This window comes from Salarias fasciatus, chromosome 20 (assembly GCF_902148845.1).
Source record: "Salarias fasciatus chromosome 20, fSalaFa1.1, whole genome shotgun sequence".
In the NCBI taxonomy this organism is placed as follows: Eukaryota; Metazoa; Chordata; class Actinopteri; order Blenniiformes; family Blenniidae; genus Salarias; species Salarias fasciatus.
Window position 1 is genome coordinate 33,701,174 of NC_043764.1, and position 20,501 is coordinate 33,721,674.

Genomic DNA, 20,501 nt, shown 5'->3' on the forward strand with positions numbered 1-20,501 from the left:
TTTTGCTTGGTGAGCATATCAATGATACACGCTATGGCATCGAGAGTCACCACAACACACTGTTGACATTAGTTGTGTCACTATTTTTTAAACTGAGACTGCATCACATTGCAAAAATGACTACGCTTGGCCTACAGCAAGACAATGTGAGACAGAAGCTCACCAAGACAGTCCTTTTTAAGGGGCAGTAGCTCAAAATGTCCGTGCACTTGTATATATTGTAACAACCCTCTGGGTTGCCATTTACACTTCGTATGCCACAGGGCATGCTGGGAAGCAGTGTTGTGGACTTTGGGGGCTGTTTTGGGGGGGTTATCTGTCTGTGAGATTTCCTTTTGTTATTAGTTGCTTGTGTTAGCTTTGCTCTGTGTTTTCGGTTCGTTTTGAGTCACTTCATTATTTTTGTATGTCGGACTGTGAACGGGAGGGATTGCTGGGAGAGTGACTCTTGGCCTGCGTGCCAACATTATGGTGTGTGTGTTCCGGGTTGCTTTATTTCACAATTAAAGCCCTGGATTGTGGAAGTGGAGGTTCTCCTGTGTTCATTCCTGCATCAACTCGCCGCTCGTCCCTACAATATGTTGGTTTGGAGTGAATCTTGAATTGTTTTGCAATTGTGTGCACCTGTTACGAAAAGAAATCTTGATGTCATGCTACTTAATGTGTTTATTTAAAAATATTTAATAAAATATATGTAGGAGAGAACAGGTAAGATTATCTTTAAAACTACACACGAGTTGTCACGAAACCCTAAAGTAAGAACACAAACATCATTTCCAACTGGCTGTGGAATTCTTTGACTTTTGTGGTAGAATTATTTTTATGCTAAAGCAAAGGGACCCAGGTCTAAACTTACACATTATGCATGTTAGTGACATGCAATGTATAGAATTATGTTTATCATTTAGCAAAAGATAATTCTGAATCATTAAATTAATTAGGTTTTATCAAAACGATGGCCATGGGGAAAGTTGAAGAATTCAACAATTTTGAATCACAATTCATATAATGTACATACACTATTTGTTCAGTTTAAGTTTATATCTAATATATGCATTACTTAGAAATATAAAATATCAAACTATTAAATATTTAACACAAACTCATTTAATTTCACTGTGTATGTGTGCTGCTATGGTAGGGTAATGCTCTACTATTAACGTTTTTAATATGAAAGTCCATGGTTATAATTATCCGTAGAGATGCAGTAGCATAACTACATCTCTTGCGTTTATAACAAATCAAGCCGTTTAAAAATCGGTTGAAAATTGAGCAAGCTATGGTTAATTAAATAATGCATATTCCACAGGCATAAATGTTATCAGTCAGCCGGTACCCCCTAGGTAAGATGGCCGCCGCGTAGCGACGTCAGCCCTCATTGGCTCACAGCGTCTGTAAGCTATCTAGCCTTTCTATGTATGTCTATGCACTATGGCAGCCAATAAGTGAACACAGACACAGAACTTCCTGTCTGTCGCCCTTCAAAATAAAACAAAAATAAAATACATCAAAACCCGTTTCATACATAATACGTCATCTCCTCTCTTTCAGATGGTAAACACTTTTAATCAAGGAACATAAAGTTTCCCCGACTTTCGAATGTTCAACCGCATGTAGACGTCGACATTGGGTCCTAATTTCGACGTCCAGATCTTCAACGTCATCTAGACGTCGAAATTGGGTAATAATAAGACGTCCAAATACCGCACCTATTTTGGACGTCCAAAATAGGTCTATAATTGGTCTTGGACGGACCGACGCAATATGGACATGATCTGGACGTCCATACGACGTCCAGTGTTTAAGGGCTGGTGCTTGTGCTGAGATACATCGACTCCAACCATGCGGTGCAGGAGCGTTTTTTGAGTTTCTGCCTGTTATGGATACAACATCTGAGTCGATTGCTAGCATCCGTCTGGACAGACTGAGCGGCCTTTTTTCTGAAGGAGACAGAGAGAAACTCACTGGTCAGGCATATGATGGAGCAGTGTGATGAGGGGACAGCGGCTGGTGTGCAGCAGTGCGTGAGCTTTCTAAAAATGCCCATTATGTGCATTGCTATGCACATCAGCTGAATGTGATCATGCAGCAGGCCACTTCTCACATCCCAGCAGTCAGTTTTCTTTTCGGAGCTGTGCGGTATTGCAACTTTTTTTACTCGGTCACCAAAACGCACCAGCATACTTGATCAGACTGTTCAAAGAAGGCTGCCAAGAGCTTCAGCAACAAGATGGAACTTCAGCAGCAGGCTGGTCACCACTGTGCAGGAGAACCTTAAAGACCTCAGGCAGTGTTTCTAATCCATCAGGACATCGGGTTCGTTTGACAGCACCACAGTGGGGGAGGCGTCTGGCTTCCTAAGGATGCTGCAGGAAGAGGACTTTTCTGCAGCTGTTTGGTCCCGTCATGCCTCACGTTGACATCTGTACCAGCAGCTGCAGATGAAGGACATTGATGTGGTCTTCATCAGGCGTGCCCTCCAGAGCTTCACAAGCAGTGTGCAAGTAATAAGGTAAGATAAAAGAATATTGTTCAATCCTTCTCAATACTGAACCTTGTCAGAAAGAAATACTGTCACTGGCCACTTTATTAGGTACACGTGAAAGTTAATACAATCCAAAACAATAGCTCTGCTACAAAAACTGCATCAATGTAATAAATGGGAACGGGATGCCATAATATTGAGAATAACATGACTGTGAGCTTTGGAGCTGTGGTAAATGGCCAATGCACGCTGTAAAACAGCAGAGATTTAATGTTTTTAAGACAATCATATTCCTTTTAAGCTCTCACAGGCTCCATAAAATAATGTGGCAGGGCACGTTTGGCCCACGGGCCTTGGGTTTGACACATGTGATTCCATATATTTAAGTCGAACGTCTCGTCACAGTAGCCTGGAGTTACTGTGGCTGCTGTCTTTAGTCACCAGCTTGTTGCAGTCTTTTGACACGTGGATGTGCATGAAATGCTAAGGGTAAATTCTAAGAAGTTTATCTCGAACTACGAGGGGGGACCCAAAAGTCCCCGGACTGTGGTTATAAAAAAAAAACAAGAATGATTTCAGACTTTTGGCCGTTATATGTCGCTATAGCATAGCCTTAAGCATAACTGTATAAAATGTCACCTCCCAAAGACACACAGGCAGCTCACAGCCAGTGTTTATGTTACTACAGTCCCCCCCCCTTCTTCGAAAAATCCCAGAATGCTCCGGCGCCTCTGAACCAGGAGCAGAACCAGGCTGGGTGGACATGTGCCAGGAGCTGAAATGCCTTTCAGCTCCTGGACATGTCCACCCAGCCTGGTTCCTCCCTGCTGCGGCGCTCCGGGAGGCGGTCAGGCTGAAGGCCTGTTCATCCTCCACAAGAACAAGAACAAAGTTCGGCAAGGGGGTGGTGCGAGAACAAAATGACGCCATTTTGTTCTCGCACCGCCTCCTTGCCGAACAAATTTCGGCAGCGTGGCGCCCTCCTGGTGTTCAGCTGGGTGATCGAGAAGTCTTCTCTGATTGGTCAGATTTTCCTGCTTCACCTCGACACTCCCACTTATTGTCAAAGCGGAGCCACTGAAGAGACGGTGCTTTATTGAACGGAGCAGAAAGCTCCAAGTTTGTCAACAACCCCTCATAAAGTCAGCTGAATTCATCTTTAGAATTATTTAACTGTCCAGGTATTTGATTACATTACTTGTACCTCTTTCTGTTTAACAAAATGTTACCACTGTTCAACGGAGAACTACAGTGAAAATGATTCTGGACTCAGATCATGTTTAAACTGATTTTATTTAATGACTGAAGTGAACACATTTCCAAAGGATGGATTTCACCACTCTGATAATCTTCAACCATAATGGCTTTATTATACATTGCCAATTAAGATACCACAAACACATTTCCCCGAAAAAAATTAATACAACTTGCTTAGTCCTCACATCTCTCCCAAAAAATTTGAACCAGAATTTAAAAACGATATATTTCTGAATGAAACGTTTTTAAAAGACATGGCAGAAATTATTCACATTGATTGCTGTATTTTTTTGTGTTTATTTTCATTCAAAAGATAATGCAGAGAATATACATAAAAGAAAATAATACAAGAAGCGTCTTTGAGTGTCCTGAAAAGCGCTATATAAAACCAATGCATTATTATTATTATTATTATTAAGAATGAATGAAAAAGGAGCAGAAAGTAGAATAACTTGTAATGTCTGTCCCTTCTTTCATCATATCATATTTTCCCAATATTTACAAACACCATCATCTTTTTCACCTGATTTTACACGATTTAAAATATTTTTGTTGGATTCTTGATGTTAAAATGAATTAATAATAACAGCCCCTATAATCCCCTCCTGCAGGCTCCAGTCCTGGAGGAGTCTGGAAAACTCCAGAAAGTCATTTCTTGAGATGATCAGAGTCCCGACGTTTCTCTCTGGTCCTGGAGGTTGCTGGTTCCTCCACCCTCTGGTTCCTACACCTTGTACACTGCCACTGAGCAGGAGCAGCAGTGCAGGTGGAGTTGGTGGATGTATCTCATGGGTGGTGCAGCAGCTGCATCTGTACAGACCATGATAAAAATCATTTTCAGTGCCTTGCCTGTTAAACAGCTTTTTCTTCAGCGTGCCACTGGATCTGGAGACGGATCAATAAAACACAAGGTGTCTTAATTCCTGATGATTTGATGGTCAAAGCAGGAGCAAAAACCCATGTAGGAATTAAAATATATATTGAATTATTTTTATAATGATGTATAAATAAATAAAATGATGTAAAAAAATATATATGTGTGTGTGTGTGTGTGTGTGTGTGTGTGTGTGTGTGTGTGTGTGTGTAAATTAATATTGGAGCAGCATATATCTGTCCGCTATTGTAACAAGTGTGGCTCCTCAACATACTCTGAAACTTAATTTAGACACTTCTTACTTATATTAAGTTTTTTTTTTTGGGGGGGGGTATGAATGAATGAATGAATGAATGAATGAATGAATGAATGAATTTATTTTTCGAACTTGTAAAAACGTATGTAGCTAATTTGTACATACAAAAGAAAAAATGACAAAAAAAATGTTAATACAAATCAAAGAAAACAAAAGAAAACATCAACATAGTTTGAAAAAAGGAGTAGGAGGAAGTAAAGACTTTTTTTAAAGATTCCTACCCCTTTTTAAGTTTTAAAGTCATACTTCAAAGAACATCCTGCAATATAATGACATAATCTACTATACAGTATGTGTAAACCGTGCAGATGTCCTTATAAATACACAAAATATGCCCCCAGATACCACAGAGTCATCCCCATAAATAAATACTATACAATAACATAACTACAGTATAACAACAATATATCACTTTACACCACATGCATAACACTAAACACTATTTTTTTTCCCCCAATCATCCACAGCTCCAGACTTCCTCTTCCATATACTTATTATTAAATATTTCTTTGTACCTTTTTTTTAAACAGATTTCTGTTGCTACTTTGTTTTATTTCTGTCTCCAGACTGTTCCACAGAGCCGCCCCACAGCTTGACATGCACATACTTTTCAGAGTAGTTCGAACCTTGGGTTTTTTATAGTTCAGGTCTCCTCTTAGATTATATCCACCCTCCCTTTCTCCAAACATACTCTGTATATTTTTTGCAGTAGATTATTTCTCGCTTTATACATTACTTGTGCTGTTTTGAATTTGACCAAAGCCATGAATTTCAACAAGTGTGATTTTATGAATAGTGGGTTAGTGTGGTCTGTGTATCCTGCATTGTTTATTATCCTAATTGCTCTTTTCTGTATCGTGCATATCGGCTGTAGAGTGGCTCTGTAGCTGTTACCCCAGACCTCAACACAATAAGACAGATAAGGTAAAACAAGTGCGCAATATAAGGTGTGCAGTGACTTAATGTCCAGGATATGTTTAGTTTTCCACAGTACTGATGTGCATTTTGCCAGTTTTGCTCGTATGTAGCTCACATGAGGCTTCCAGCAGATTTTGTTGTCCAGAATCACGCCAAGAAATTTAATTTCACTTACTCTCTCTATTTTGTTATCATCTATTATAAGTTCTACATTACAATCCATTCTGTGTCTCCCAAACAGCATGATCTTTGTTTTACTTAGATTTAATGATAATTTATTTTTATCAAACCATAGTTTTAATTTATTCATTTCTGTTGTGATGGTCTCCAAAATCTGCTGCAAATTCTCACCGGAACAAAAGATATTTGTGTCGTCCGCAAACAGAATAAATTTCAATAAGTTAGGTACACTACATATGTCATTAATATACAATATAAATAACTTTGGTCCTAATACTGACCCCTGCGGTACCCCACATGTAATATTCATCAGTTTTGATTTATATTCCCCATCTGTACAAACTGTTGCCTGTTTCTTAAGTAACTTGAAAGCCAACTCAACCCAACTCCCCTAATACCGTAGTTATCTAATTTTTTTTATTAATATATCATGATCTATGGTATCAAATGCTTTCTTTAAATCCACAAATAGTCCTATTGCTACTTTTTTATTTTCCATACAGTCTGTGACTTCCTCTATTAATTTCATTAGTGCCAGAGATGTTGATCGGCCCGTTCTGAACCCATACTGACTGTCCGTAATAAGGTTGTGCTTTTCAATGAATCTAGATTTCGCCCGTCAATTGCATGATACTCAGTGAATGAGCCGATGCACTCGCGTCGCGCACGTGCGAATCGATGCATCTATTAATATTGATTATTTTTCACAGCCTTACTGTACTGAGGAATGGAAATCCCGGCTGCAGCGCTGGATTCAAGCCGAAGGAGAGGACTGTGAAGGTGACAGTTTTGATTAAATGTGAAAATAAAAAAAATAAAAAGTTATAACCACAGTAATAATAATAATTAAAGTCGCAAGCGGCATTGGTCGGGACCGAGCCTCCTGGCCCGCGACTGAGACTTCCAACCACTAACATGCAAGTTGTTAGCATCTCCCATCCACTAACATAGAGTTCTAGCAACTCTATGTTAGTGGATGGGAGATGCTAACAGCTCCATGTTAGTGGATGGGAGATGCTAAAAACTCCATGTTAATGGATGGGAGATGCTAACAGCTCCATGTTAGTGGATGGGAGATGCTAACAGCTGCATGTTAGAGAGCAGCTAAGAATTCCATGGTCATCCATTAACATGGACTTGTTAGCATCTGTCACCAACTAACATACAGCTGTTAGCAACTCCAATCCAATAACATGGAGCTGTTAGCATGTCCCATCCAGTAATATGTAGCTGTTAGCATCTGTCATCCACCTGCTGACCTGTGAAACTGCGGCTCTATCTTGTCGTGTGTTTTATTGTGTGGAGGTTGACCTCTGATATCAGAATAAGGTCTGAGGTGGATGCAGACATGTTTGCAGTGGTAATCGCAGTTCTCAGATCACATGGTGCTGCGTGACGACAGACTAGTGACAGATGGAGTTCATACAAAGAGCTCTGTCCATGTGACCCTCGCTCCCGTCACGTTGTGCTGCAGACTGAACTCCATTACAGGCAGATAAGGGTCAAAAAAGGATAATCACTGTGTACAAAAAGAGACAAACCCGTGAGAGAGATGTGTGCAGGTTCAGGCATCAGGCAGGGGCCAGATGCCACGTGAGCTGGAAGAGCCCCGTTAAACGATCAACGGAGGTTTAAATACTTCTGAAAGACAGCCATTTAACACTGAAGACCGGGTTCTCCAATCCTGGTCCTGGAGTGCCAGTGTCTCTCCCAGCTGCAGCACACCTGGTTCCAGTGAGGGACTGGTTGCTGGGCATTTTTTTTATGCTGGTTGATCATTCCAGCTTTAGATTGAGGCGTGATGAAGCAGGGAGAGATCTACAGCAAGCAGGACAGCGCCCACCAGACCCGGCTGAGACCACTGAAAGAGTTCATTTTAACAATGAATGAGTTTACAGACTGTGCCATCCACACAGTGCTAACCAATAAAGCTGTTAAACCAGGACCCGTCATGTCTGAAAGAGCTGTTACCCCTATTTTTCACCGGACGCAGTGCATCTGCGTCGCGTCTGCATTGCATCCTCCTTTGCCGTCCTCCGCCAGACTGAGCTGAGGCGTCTGGTGGAGGACGAGGAGGAGGGACAGCATCACCTGGTGAGATTCCACCTGCCGAGAGAAAGCTCTCCACAAAATACATCCACATAGCAACACAGCTGTACTAAATACTGCGTTTTTTAACTTCTACAGTAGAGTTCATTGCCCATGGTTAAAAAAAAAAAAAACACTTCTGGCAACCCGCAGCAGGTGGGAGAGGAAAAGACTTGCCGATACAACTGGAAGAAGAGTTTTATTTTGGAGGACTGGCACCCGGTTTTCCGTGGCATCCCACATCCCGTCTTTTTCCTCCAGGCCTTTCTGTGTTTGCTGCGCCATGTGTAGAAAACAGCCTGGCTGTCTGTTCTGCGGCGCTTTGCGGCTGTGCTGCGTTTTTCCGCTGTTAAACTGCATCCAGTGTGAATACAGCCGTTCATTACAATGAAGGGTAATGCTAACGGATAGTGCTAATGGCTACTGCTGAGTGACGCCATGCAGCTGCACCGCAGTCCGGTGTAAAATGGAGGCTATTCCCAGACTGCCCTAGCAGAACACTTGGTTCTCAGAGTGCTGTCTGCTGGAGGCTGCTGGGTTCTCTCACAGCAGAACAGGAGCAGAGCTTTCAGCTGTCAGGCTCCTGTCATGTGGAACCAGCTTCTGTTTTCACTGAGGGAGGCTGACAGAGAGAATCGGGGAGGTTTGTCCAGACCTGATCTGTCCTCATCCCGACCTGAAGTCTGTGAAGTGTTAAGAGTGAATTTGTCCTGACATTTGGCTCCAAAATGGTTAGCTAATGCAGTCTAAACACTAGATATTTAGGCATAAACATTTCTCCAAGGATATCAGAACTTTCAAAACAAAATTATGTTCCATTCCTAAAATCAACAGAGGATGACCTCTTACGGTGGAGACACTTACCTATATCTCTTATGGGGAGGGTTGCCACCATTAAAATGATGACTTTACCTAAGGTTAACTATCTATTCCTAATGATGACAACCAAACCATCCTCTGGCTGGTTTAAATCACTGGACTCATATATATATATATATGTATACAAATTTCTCTGGAAAAATAAACCATCACGTATCAGATCAAAGACTTTACAACAGACTAAAGACAGAGGTGGACTAGACTTGCCTAACTTCAGTAATTACTTCATAGCCAGCAAGCTGCAATATATCTCCAAATGGCTTAAACCGAACAATTTAGATGAGCCATGGCTGGATGTAGAGCAGCATTATGTGAGGATCTAGTCATCTCTGACCTGCCATTCATCAGTCCCACCATCAAATCCCATCGCTGTTTTAAAAGTGTCAACATCAGTTCTTCTTTAATGGCTTGGTGGGACTTTCTAAAGCTAACCAAATCTTCTCTGATCCCGTGTAAACTCACACCCATCTGGAACAACCCGGACATCCTGCAAAACAAAAAGATGATAAACTTCACTCAGTGGAGAAATAAAGGAATCAGCCAGCTTGAACATATCATTGAAAATGGCAACTTTTTATCATTCAATACTCTCACCTCACAATATGGAATCAGCAGCACAGCATTTTTAGAATATCATCAACTTAAAGGTGCTGTAGGCAGGATTCCGCATCTCCGATCTATCCATCTAAGATGGCGATTTGAAACCCAGCACAGCCAGTCCTGTCCTGTTTTCTCTGACATCACGCCCTTACGCAAGTTAAGCCCCTCCCACAAGAACATGCGACGAACACCCCTCGACCAATCACAGTTAGAGACTCATGGGCTCTTCTGATTGGTCAAAGATACCTGGAGCTGTCGAGATTCCTTTTCAGCTCAGAACAGAGACAGATGGAAACGCTGCGCCCTCGCGGTAGTGCAGTTATGCTACACTCCTAAAGGATTATCGATGGATACTCTCACATTTAATCCAAAGAAAACAGAAAAATTAGCACTGACTAGCAAAATCCTGCCTACAGCAGCTTTAAATCTATCATCGGTAAAAAATATACCATTAATCAATTGCAGGGACAGCTACCTCTCAGGGTCGAAGAATTCTTAAAGGTGCCTTAAGGAGTTTGCATGTTTTATGCGAAACAGCGCCCCCTGCAGGCCTTGGGCGTAACGCAGCTTAGTGAAAAACTCGTCCCTGTGGCTCCCGTGCTCGGAAGAGGGGAACTCCTTCCTCGCTCTTTTAGTAGCGCTCCAGTGAAATGTAAGTTTCTTCCACCTGGTGGAGTCTGTGTGGAGCTGCAGTGCTAGAAGCCAGTCTGTTCTGATTTCCTGGAAGATCCTGCTCAGTTGTTGCTCACTAAGCATCTGGCGGAGTAATGGCGGACAAAATGAAACTGAACAAGCCGAGCGCGCATTACGTCATTCCTTTCAAATTCTCCCAAAAAACATTCTGGAGCCGGACCGGCACTGTGACTTTCAAGTGACAATTTAGCGCTGTTAGAGGTACTAGTAATGCAGTGGCGGACCGTGCATTTCACATTAAGGCCTTCAGAACAGATCCGCCTGAACCAATCCACCTCTCAATAACTATTTTGTCTACAAAAAAAAATCTTATTAAACAGATATGCACATAAAGAGTTGTTGCACAGCAGATAGATACTTGTGCAGCCAGAATAAATGCCTTTGCTGAAGTGCACAATTCTCCTACATCTGTGCACATACAATGAGCATCAACAACTTAATAAAACAGCAATATTATTTAGGAAAAGAGGAACATTTTACTCACCAAAATCCCGATTATTTGTAAACAAAATCCATCCTCCTTTCCTTCCTCAAAAAGAGTTCAACTGCTCTGTCATATAGATTATCCCTGCGTTTCAGTTCCATAAAGCCAGGGCTGAAAGTCCAGCTGCCCTGTGGGATTTCTGGCATAAGTTTTATTTCTCTTCAGGTCTTCTTCTTCTTCTTTGGAATAATTGTGGTAGGCGACCAACAACTTAGGTGCATACCGCCCCCTACTGTATCTCTTGGTGAATGTAAATCAGAGGGCCTGGATCTGCTGTTGTTAGTGTAGCTAGCTAGAAGGCGCTGAGTCGCCAACTCGAAATCTGATTGGTTGAAGCAACTGTCTGATTGGTTGAAGCAACTGTCTGTTTGACGCTTCACTTTACTTCACTGCACCATCAGAACGGACAGTGAAGGCCTCAGGCAGATTTATTTGACCCTAGCAACAGATGATGCCTGAAATCTGATTGGTTAAATGATTTAATATGAAAAAAACATGTCAGGAAGCAGCGCAACCACGGGAAGACTATGAAAGGAACTGGAACATACCGTTTGGAATCATTTATTAATTATTTATGGACAAAATATAATTTACATCAGTCTGTAATTCAGATCATTTTTAGGCCAGCAGAGAAGGCTTTGCAGGCCCTGACGGCCCACCACTGTTGTAATGAATATGTCAGGGCACATTGTACACATCATTAAAAATGTGTAACATATTTATGGTGGAAAATAAGTATTTTCAAGGTTGTAAAACTCCTTAATGCACCTTTAAACCTCAGTTCCCCAAAGTTCCTATCAAAGATATATAAAATATTATCAAAGGTAGAAGATAAAATCTTCCTTCCGACTTTAAAATGGGAGGCTGACTTATCCAATAATTTTGACCAAAATGCATGGCCACAGATATGTTTAAATACTTTCAAAATGACAATGAACTCAATGAATACCATTCAAAATTCTGCATAGAATTCATTATACAGAACGAAGGATGTTCAAGATCAATCAATCAATCAATGTATTTTTGTATAGCCCAGTATCACAACAACAGCTGCCTCAGAGGCTTCAAGATGTTACATTGGTTGGTAAAAATAAAAACAGTGAATAAGCATAATGTTAATATGTCAAATTCACAGTAACGAGATAAAACGAAGGAACCACCGCCTTCGACCCTCACATCCGGCAAGAACAAACTCCAGAAACCCAGTGGGAGAAGAAGAGATCTTGGGGAGAACCACAGTATGGAGGGATCCCTCTCCCAGGGATGGACAGCTTTAGCAACAGCTAGCATGAGACAACAAGAAGTAAAGATGGGTGTTACAATCTGATTTCTGCTCACATTGCAATGACACCATGACTGACAGCTCCCTCCATGCCTTGTGGTCCTGCACACCAGTGCAGAGGTTCTGGGGCCGGTCGGCGTGCTGCCGCGGCCTGGGTCGGTGCACGCCCCGGTGTCTGGTTGCTGCCCCGGAATCCAGGGTATCGGGTGGGGGGTTGTGGTGGTGGGGTGGATGGGGGGGGCTGTGGGGGTTGGGAAGGTGTGTGTTCGTGTATGTGTGTGTAAATATATATGTGTGTGTGTGTGTGTGTGTGTGTGTGTGTGTGTGTGTGAGTGTGTGTGTGTGTGCGCGTGTTCGGTGTGAACGCAGTTTGATGCACACTGGATGCGTTCCGGCTGCGTTCCGTCTAGGGAACGGAACCACCGCAGCACTGTGATTCACCGCCTGGTGTCTGCAGTCCGCTGGAGGAGGTTGCCAGATCTGTCGCTGTCCCCCGTAAACAATATGAAACCCGTTTAACTCAACAGAAAGCAGCCCAAACCGCCATCTTGACTTTCCTACAGTGATGAAGTAAAAAAACGTTCATTATTCCTGCAATGCGTATACAGAAGAGCCAAAAAAAAAAAAAAAAAAAAAAAGTAGAATAGTAAGGCAAAAACAGGACACCCAACTTGCTTCTGTCGACTTGCTTCTGTCTGGAATGACCCCTGATGCACACTGGATGCAGTACGGCTGCAGAACGGACACCGCAGCTAACCCGTAGTCATTAAAATCAATGCTGTTCACACCGGCTGCGGAAAAATGGGAACCTTGCGGAAAGATTCCAGAGCTCCGTAGCCGGACCGCGGCCGGTGTGCATCAGGGCCGATAGGGAGGCCCGAGCTGCGGCAAGGCTAAAGATGGATCAAGCCCGCGCTGATGGGAAAAGTGTCTGGTTCAGAGGCCATGTGGGATACATCCATTGAAGAAAGGTTGAAATATAAAACATCGACTCAGTCAAGTTTGGGCTAGTCTGTTACTACTAGTCCACAAAGTTCTTATGGACATGTTCTGAAGGTTAAAATACATTCTTTCGATGTTTGCACTTTAATAGCAGCTACCATTTAAAGCTCGTGTCCGGAGTTTTGAAAGAGAGAGGTTTTTTTTTTTTTATCCAACTTCTCAGGTTCCCCCTCCCTCTGCTTTCATGAGCGACCAAGCCACGCCCCTTTAATAATGCACGCGAATTATCCTTCGGGTGAAAATGAGAGCCTCTGAGTCTTACAGCCAGGGCCGGCTCTAGGCATAGGCGAACTAGGCGGCCGCCTAGGGCGCCACGGTCGTACAAGGGGCGCCACGACGCTCTGTGTTCCGTGTGCCCCGCTGTGCAGCGGTCTGACGCACCGCGCTCCTCGTCCTCGGCGCTGCCCGGTACTGATCGGTATTGTTCGGCATCGCTCCTCAGCGCTACATACTACAATATAACATTAGCATAAAGCAATATAAAAATGTATTTATGAGCCCCGCCTTCGTCTCATAGACCCCCATGTTATCCGAAAAAGCGCAGGTCAGCGTCAGCCAATAGATTTCGAGCTTCCGCATTCTCGTGCTGTCAATCAGCGTGTGGAGCAGCCAGAGAGCACGGCCGCTCGCCCAGCAGAGGAGAGTTAGCTCTGCAGCAGATATATCCACTGTCTGCTGAACATCCACCGGAAACAGCTCAACATGGAGGATGCTGTAGGAGTCAGAGGCTCTCATTTTCACCCGACGGATAATAGCGTGCACAATTAAAGGGGCGTGGCTTGGTCGCTCATGAAAGCAGAGGGAGGGGGAACCTGAGACGCTGGATTAAAAAAAAAAACCTCTCTCTTTCAAAACTCCGGACACGAGCTTTACCCCTCATGCACACTGGATGCGGTCCGGCTACAGAACGGCACCGGTCCGGCTCCGCCCGGTACACCGCAGCACTGTGATTCACACCGCCTGCAGTGTCTCTGCAGTCAAGCCGGAGGAGGTTGCCAGATGTGTCGTTATCCCCCGTAGACAATTTGAAACCCGTTTTACTCAATAGAAAGCAGCCTAAACCGCCGTCTTGGATGAAAATGCACATTAAAACCGTATTTTTATGATAAAAAACACGTCATAAACACATAATCATTTCATCAACCCGTCCGACGTGTTCAGAAAAGACGCTTGATTTGGAACAAACCCGCCCAATCTGGCAACATGGAGCTGCTCCGGTCACACAGCTGTTTTGAGCCATTTTGGAGTAATTTGGCTTCTCAGCAGTGACGAAGTACAAAACTGTTCATTCTTCTAAAGCGTATAATGACTACATGACGTTGTTTGTTCTGTATTCTACCAGAATAAGTAAAAAAATAGAATATTAAGGCAAAAACACGACAGATTTTATTTTGAAGTGACTTATTTTGGAACACGTATCGCGTTTCCTTCCGGGCACCCGACTTGCTTCTGTCTGAATTGACGCGGTAGAGCTCCGGTGTACCTACACCGGCATGTGGGAAAAATAGGATCTCTGTGGAAAGAGACCGGAGCTCTGCAGAGGCTCCGGAGCCGGACCGGAGCCGGACCGGAGCCGGACCGGAGCCGGACCGCGGCCGGTGTGCATCACAGCATTGATTTTAATGACTACGGATTAGCTGCGGTGTCCGGACCGGAGCCGTTCCGTAGCCGGACCGCATCCAGTGTGCATCGGGGGTTAATGCAGATGGGGATTATTTTGAAGGCGAGGTGGTGTTTTATTTTGAAATGTCATAAATAAAAAGTTATAATCAAATTCCGGTTTTTTTTTGGGTACACCCTCGTACATACATTGGAAATGAACGGAAACTCCGGACACCAGCTTTAACATTGTTTACATTTATTTGCACTTATATTTTTACTACCTTTCCCAGGTAAATTTCTGAAGGTCAGTTTATTTTAGACTATCACCTTTTTGTATAACAAAGTTCACATTCTTTGTAGAATTTATTTCTACTTAAAATTTTCAATGCTGTAGGAAAATCATAACATATAAGCTATTGTGACATTATGTGGAAGTTAGAGTTGATGACAACTTACCAAACAGTTTTATTGAAGGGCTCATTATTCTATTCTTACTTAACACCCAGAACTTGCTAGATACTTTTTTTTGTCTTTTTGTTACTCTGTCCTATATTTATGTCTTTGTTTAATGCTTTAATGCTAAAACTTTTTCTTCTGTTTCGCTAAATGTTAAGGGATTTGAGAGACTCTATTAAAGCTAGGGTTGGCGATTTGAATGAGATACATTTTTTTAAATACTGGTTAAAATGATCTTTATGACCCGATGGGAAGCAATTCATAGCGTGTTTTTAAAGTAGTTTGGAGAATATCCGCTATCTACAGCAGGAGGAAAACGGGAAAAACAGCAACCAATAGTCTTGACGGGACACCTTTTTTTGAACCAATCAAATCCCTTCGCCGTTCGACCTGCCCCCTGCGCGTACATGTATGCGTGCACTGACCCTGGTTCAGTGCGCGTAGAAGGACGGAGCGTCGTTGCAGAACGGCAGAGACGAATGTTTGGGGCTTTACTTACCGGTGAGTGCGCCATAACTTGGCGTAGTGCAAATAAAGAAAAACGAAGAAACGAAGCGCTGAGGACAGGTTACGCCAGGGACGCACTGGACGCGGAAGTGCCGCGAATGTCTCCGCGTCTCCGCTCCCAACGGGAGCTCCTCCAATGGGGTGGGAGCTGGGCGGAGCTAGCAAGGCGGAGCCTTGGGGAGATTCTACATGCTAACGCTAGTTTTCCAAGATCGCCAACCCTAGCTTTAAGAGAAAAGCTACATTTTTATTTCTCAAAAATGAAAAAGCACATTGCTATTTAATCCAGGAAACCCACAGCAATGACAAAGATGAAAAAAATAAGGTCCAACCAATGGGGTGACAAAATATACTTTAGTTATGGCACAAACAGATCAGTTATATTTCTACTAAAAAGGATTCTTCAGGTCACTGGATAATTTGGATTTTTGAAACAAACAACCAATTCCTGATTCTAAGAAATCTCTATGGTCATAATAACCTCAACCAGAATAAACAATTGATTACAGAACTGACTAACATGCTCAAAAAACCATCTCAAACTTATATCAACAGTGAAATTATTCTAGGTGGTGATTACAGTATGGTAATTGATGAATGGCTTGACAGGCAACATTCAAGATTCCAAAGTCAGCAGTTTAATTGCGCTTTGTCACAATTCTGTAATGATTTCCAACTAAATGACATACAGCGTATACAAAATCCAGACAAACAAATCTTCACATGGTTCAGACCAGATGGAACCATCAAATCCAGATTAGACTTTGGGGTTTTTCTGAATTTACACCTGCATTTGATATCAACTGCTCAATTACTGCTGCACTGCTTACCGATCATTGTATGCTCAAACTAACTATTTCCCCCATAAATATTAGTAGGAGGAATAAAGGTTATTGGAAATTTAACTCAAATCTTTTAGGAAAGGTGCACTATTGTCAGGATGTAATAAGGACTATATAGAAGATATTTTCAAAGATACTGCGCTTCAATCTTACAGTGAAACATGGGAATTTCTAAAATACAAAGTACACCACATATCCATATCACACAGCAAAACTATAAGGCGAGGAAAATAAACAAAAAGAATTTGATATTATACAAGAAATTCATAATACTTACAATAAACATTCTTTGAATGAACAAGAAAAACAAAAATTAATCTTACTGCACTCTCCCTTAGACAACATTTACATCCACAAAGCAAAAGGAGCCTATGTCAGGTCCAGAGCAAAGTGGATCGAGGAAGGAGAGAGAAGTTCAGCATATTTCTGCAGACTAGAGAAAAGAAGACAAGAAAGAAATACAATCAAAGATTTAGTAATTATAGGTAACTATGGAAACTGATTTATAGCTGAGCACCATCAGAGTAACTATGGAAACTGATCTACAGCTGAGAAGGTGGGACCAAGGTGTAGCCCCGCCCCCTCGGTGACGTGTCAGGACCCCAATGCGACTGTATCATGCGTGCAGCAGAAGAAGCAGCTGGGTGACAGTCACGACCTGACACATGTCCATAAAACAAGGATAGAACAGAATAAAACAGTCACAAAAGGTAACACAGTTTGAAACTTTACTGTAAATGTTGTGGAACGGCATTCACCAGCTTTTCCACATCTGCTGCTGCTCGCAGTAACAACAGTCGAGCCATTCGGTCACCAGCAGGCCACAGCTGGATATGGAACACCAGGAAGGTTTAACCTGAACTACTGTAAAAGACCTGCGAGGGGCAGCAGAGTGCCGACAGGTCTCCAGACTGCCGGAAAGGAAGAGGAGGAGGAAGAAGAAGCGTCGGTTGTTTTGTCACGTGACCGGAAAAGTGCGTTGGACGTCCTGTGTTGTTCGGAAGTGTTTATTTACTAGAAGACTGACACTTCTTGGAGTACACAGTTCACGATAGCCAGTCGAGTGCCCGGTCAGGACCAAGTCTGCCCTTCTGGAACAGCGAGACGCGCGGTGAGCCGCCTCCAGCCCGGAGCTCCCGGCCGGAGGCTAGCTGTAGCCGAGCGGCTAACGGGGACAACCTTGTCCCGGAGACACCGAGCCGCGTCTGCTTGAGTGTGTGGAGCCGGTGCCGACAGTGGTTCTGGGTCCTGCCGGATCATCTGAGGACGGTCCACGGTTCATGTCCACAGCGACTCTGGCGGGACAGACTGTGGAGGGGCGGCCGCAGAGAGACATGGGACCGGAGCTGTCCGAGTGACGCTGCCACCGGGCCCGGCGGTGAGTGTGTGTGCTCGTTCGTGTGTTCATGAGTGTGGTGGGGTTTTTTTGGTCGTGTGTGTGTGTGTGTGTGTGTGTGTGTGTGTGTGTGTGTGTGAGAGATTGTTTGTTTGTTCGCGCGTGTGTATTCATGTACGTGTTGTCCTTAGTGTTAGTGATAGTAAAAATAGTTAAAAAAAAAAAAAAAAAGTGATAGTGTGTGTGTTCTTGTTTGGTGTGTGTGTGTGTGTGTGTGTGTGTGTGTGTGTGTGTGTGTGTGTGTCGTCGGGCTGGAGTTGCTGCTGCAGGGCTGCTTGCTGACAGTGAGACGGTTCAGAGGGGGGACCACAGCAGGACCCGGCCACCTTCACATGAGTTTTAATTCCAAGAAAAGCTTCATTCTGCTTCAAAAGCACCTGGAAAACCCCGATTCTGAATGAAACAGATTATTCTGAATTAAAGCCGCAAGCGGCATTGGACGGGACCGAGCCCTCTGGCAAGGTGGCCCGACTGAGGCCGTCCTCGTACCTTGATGACCGAAGTCCAGGTCACTGGGAACCCTGCTCCTCCATAGACTTCCAGCACCCTCTCACCCACTAACATGGAGTTGTTAGCATCCCCCATCCGCTGACATGGAGCTGTTAGCATAAGTCATTCGCTAACGTGTAGCTGTTAGCATCTCCCATCCGCTAACATGTAGCTGTTAGCATCTCTCATCCGCTAGCATGTAGCTGTTAGCATCTCCCATCCGCTAACATGTAGCTGTTAGCATCTCCCATCCACTCAAATGTAGCTGTTAGCATCTTCCATCCGCTAACATGTAGCTGTTAGAATCTCCCATCCACTCACATGTAGCTGTTACCATCTTCCATCCGCTAACATGTAGCTGTTAGCATCTGTCATCCGCTAACATGTAGCTGTTAGCATCTCCTATCCACTGTAATGTAGCTGTTAGCATCTCCTATCCACTAACATGTAGCTGTTAGCATCTCCTATCCACTAACATGTAGCTGTTAGCATGTCCCATCCACTAACATGTAGCTTTTAGCATCTCTTATCCACTAACATGGAGTTGTTAGCATGTCAAATCCACTAACATGTAGCTGTGAGCATCTCTCATCCACTAACATGGAGTTATTAGCATCTCCCATCCATTAACATGTAGATATTAGCATCTGTCATACACTAACATGAAGGTGTTAGCATCTGCCACCTGCTAACATGTAGCTGTTAGCATCTCTCATCCATTAACATTTAGCTGTTAGCACTGAAGTTTAGGTAATCGGGAACCTTGTCAGTACATAAACATTCATTTTCATGACTTGACCTCATTTTCTGTTGTAATTGGGCTTTTAATTTGAAGGAATTTTGGGCTTTTATTTTGGAAAGGTAGTACACGCTGTCATAATCACCGGCTAACACCTTGGTACTATATAAACATCCATTTTCATGACTGTACTTCATTTTCTGTTGTGAACGGGCCTTTCTTTTGAAGGAATTCTTTGCTTTTATTTTGGAAAGGTAGTACACGCTGTCATAATCACCGGCTAACACCTTGGTACTATATAAACATCCATTTTCATGACTGTACTTCATTTTCTGTTGTGAACGGGCCTTTCTTTTGAAGGAATTCTTTGCTTTTATTTTGGAAAGGTAGTACATGCAACTCCGTTTTTTTTTTTACACCTGGACCTTATTTATAGGTGTGTGCCTGCTCATATACTCACTCAGACAGACATGGTGCAGCTCAGAGTCCTTCAGAAGTTATTTAGATCCAACCGATTCAGCGGGGGCCACGGCAATGGAGCTTCCCGCACTGCAGCTCCATTGCCGTGGCCCCTGCTGAATCGGTTGGATCTGAATAACTTCTGAAGGACTCCGAGAGTGACTTTTTACATCGCTGAAACTCTGAAAGAAGGATGAATTTGTTGTAAACAAGCTTGAATACTATGTTTTAGGCCTTCAGAGACCTATATGACATGACAGAAAAATAGCATCATATGTACCCTTTAATGACAGCTGCTGTCGACTGCACTGCATGCCCATATATGGTCAGTAGTGGACTTCCTGTTGGATTTAGGTTATTGGTGTCAATGGGTGATTTTTAGATCTCGATGAGATGAACACATGAGCAATTGGTTTTATCTCTCTACGACATTCCTACGGGCTGCGGCGGCCATTTTTTCCAAAAATATGACTTTTATTTTGGAGGGCTGATAAAATCCACACCGTGTGACTTTTGAGAATGTTTGAAACATCGTTTGTAGAGAAGCTTCTCCTCTTTCAGGCCGCATTACTTTGACGTCTCTACGACAAACGGTCTCGGACAAGATAATTTTTAAATGAGGAGTGAGTTTTACTTTGAAAGGGAAATAGCGGAGCAGATGGGGTTATGGGGTTAATTTTTTCATTTTATCAGATGGACCACCGGTCCGGATGTGCCTGCCAAATTTGGTGAGTTTTCATGCATGTTTAGGGGGTCAAATTAGTGCTTGAGTGCGTCAGTAAAATAATAAGAAACAAACGGACGAAGAACAATAGAGGCCTTGCCCTCAGGCAAGGTGGCCTCAGTTGAGGCCACCTCGCCCTCGGGCTCGGTCCCTAATAAAGCGTCATTCTGAATGAAGTGGCTGGTTTATTCTGATTTAAAATCAATAATTGCAGAATCCCTTGATCATT

General features: G+C 43.2%; 1 protein-coding gene across 1 annotated transcript in view; it reads left to right on the forward strand.

Annotated features, from left to right (window-relative positions):
- Positions 1-17,438: 17,438 nt before the first annotated feature.
- The window catches only part of vps13d (vacuolar protein sorting 13 homolog D), a gene marked incomplete at its 3' end in the record, with an annotated part of 91,173 nt that continues 88,110 nt past the window's right edge, over positions 17,439-20,501 (forward strand). The window contains exon 1 of the mRNA XM_030117833.1: positions 17,439-17,843. The remainder of the gene's footprint in view (positions 17,844-20,501) is intronic.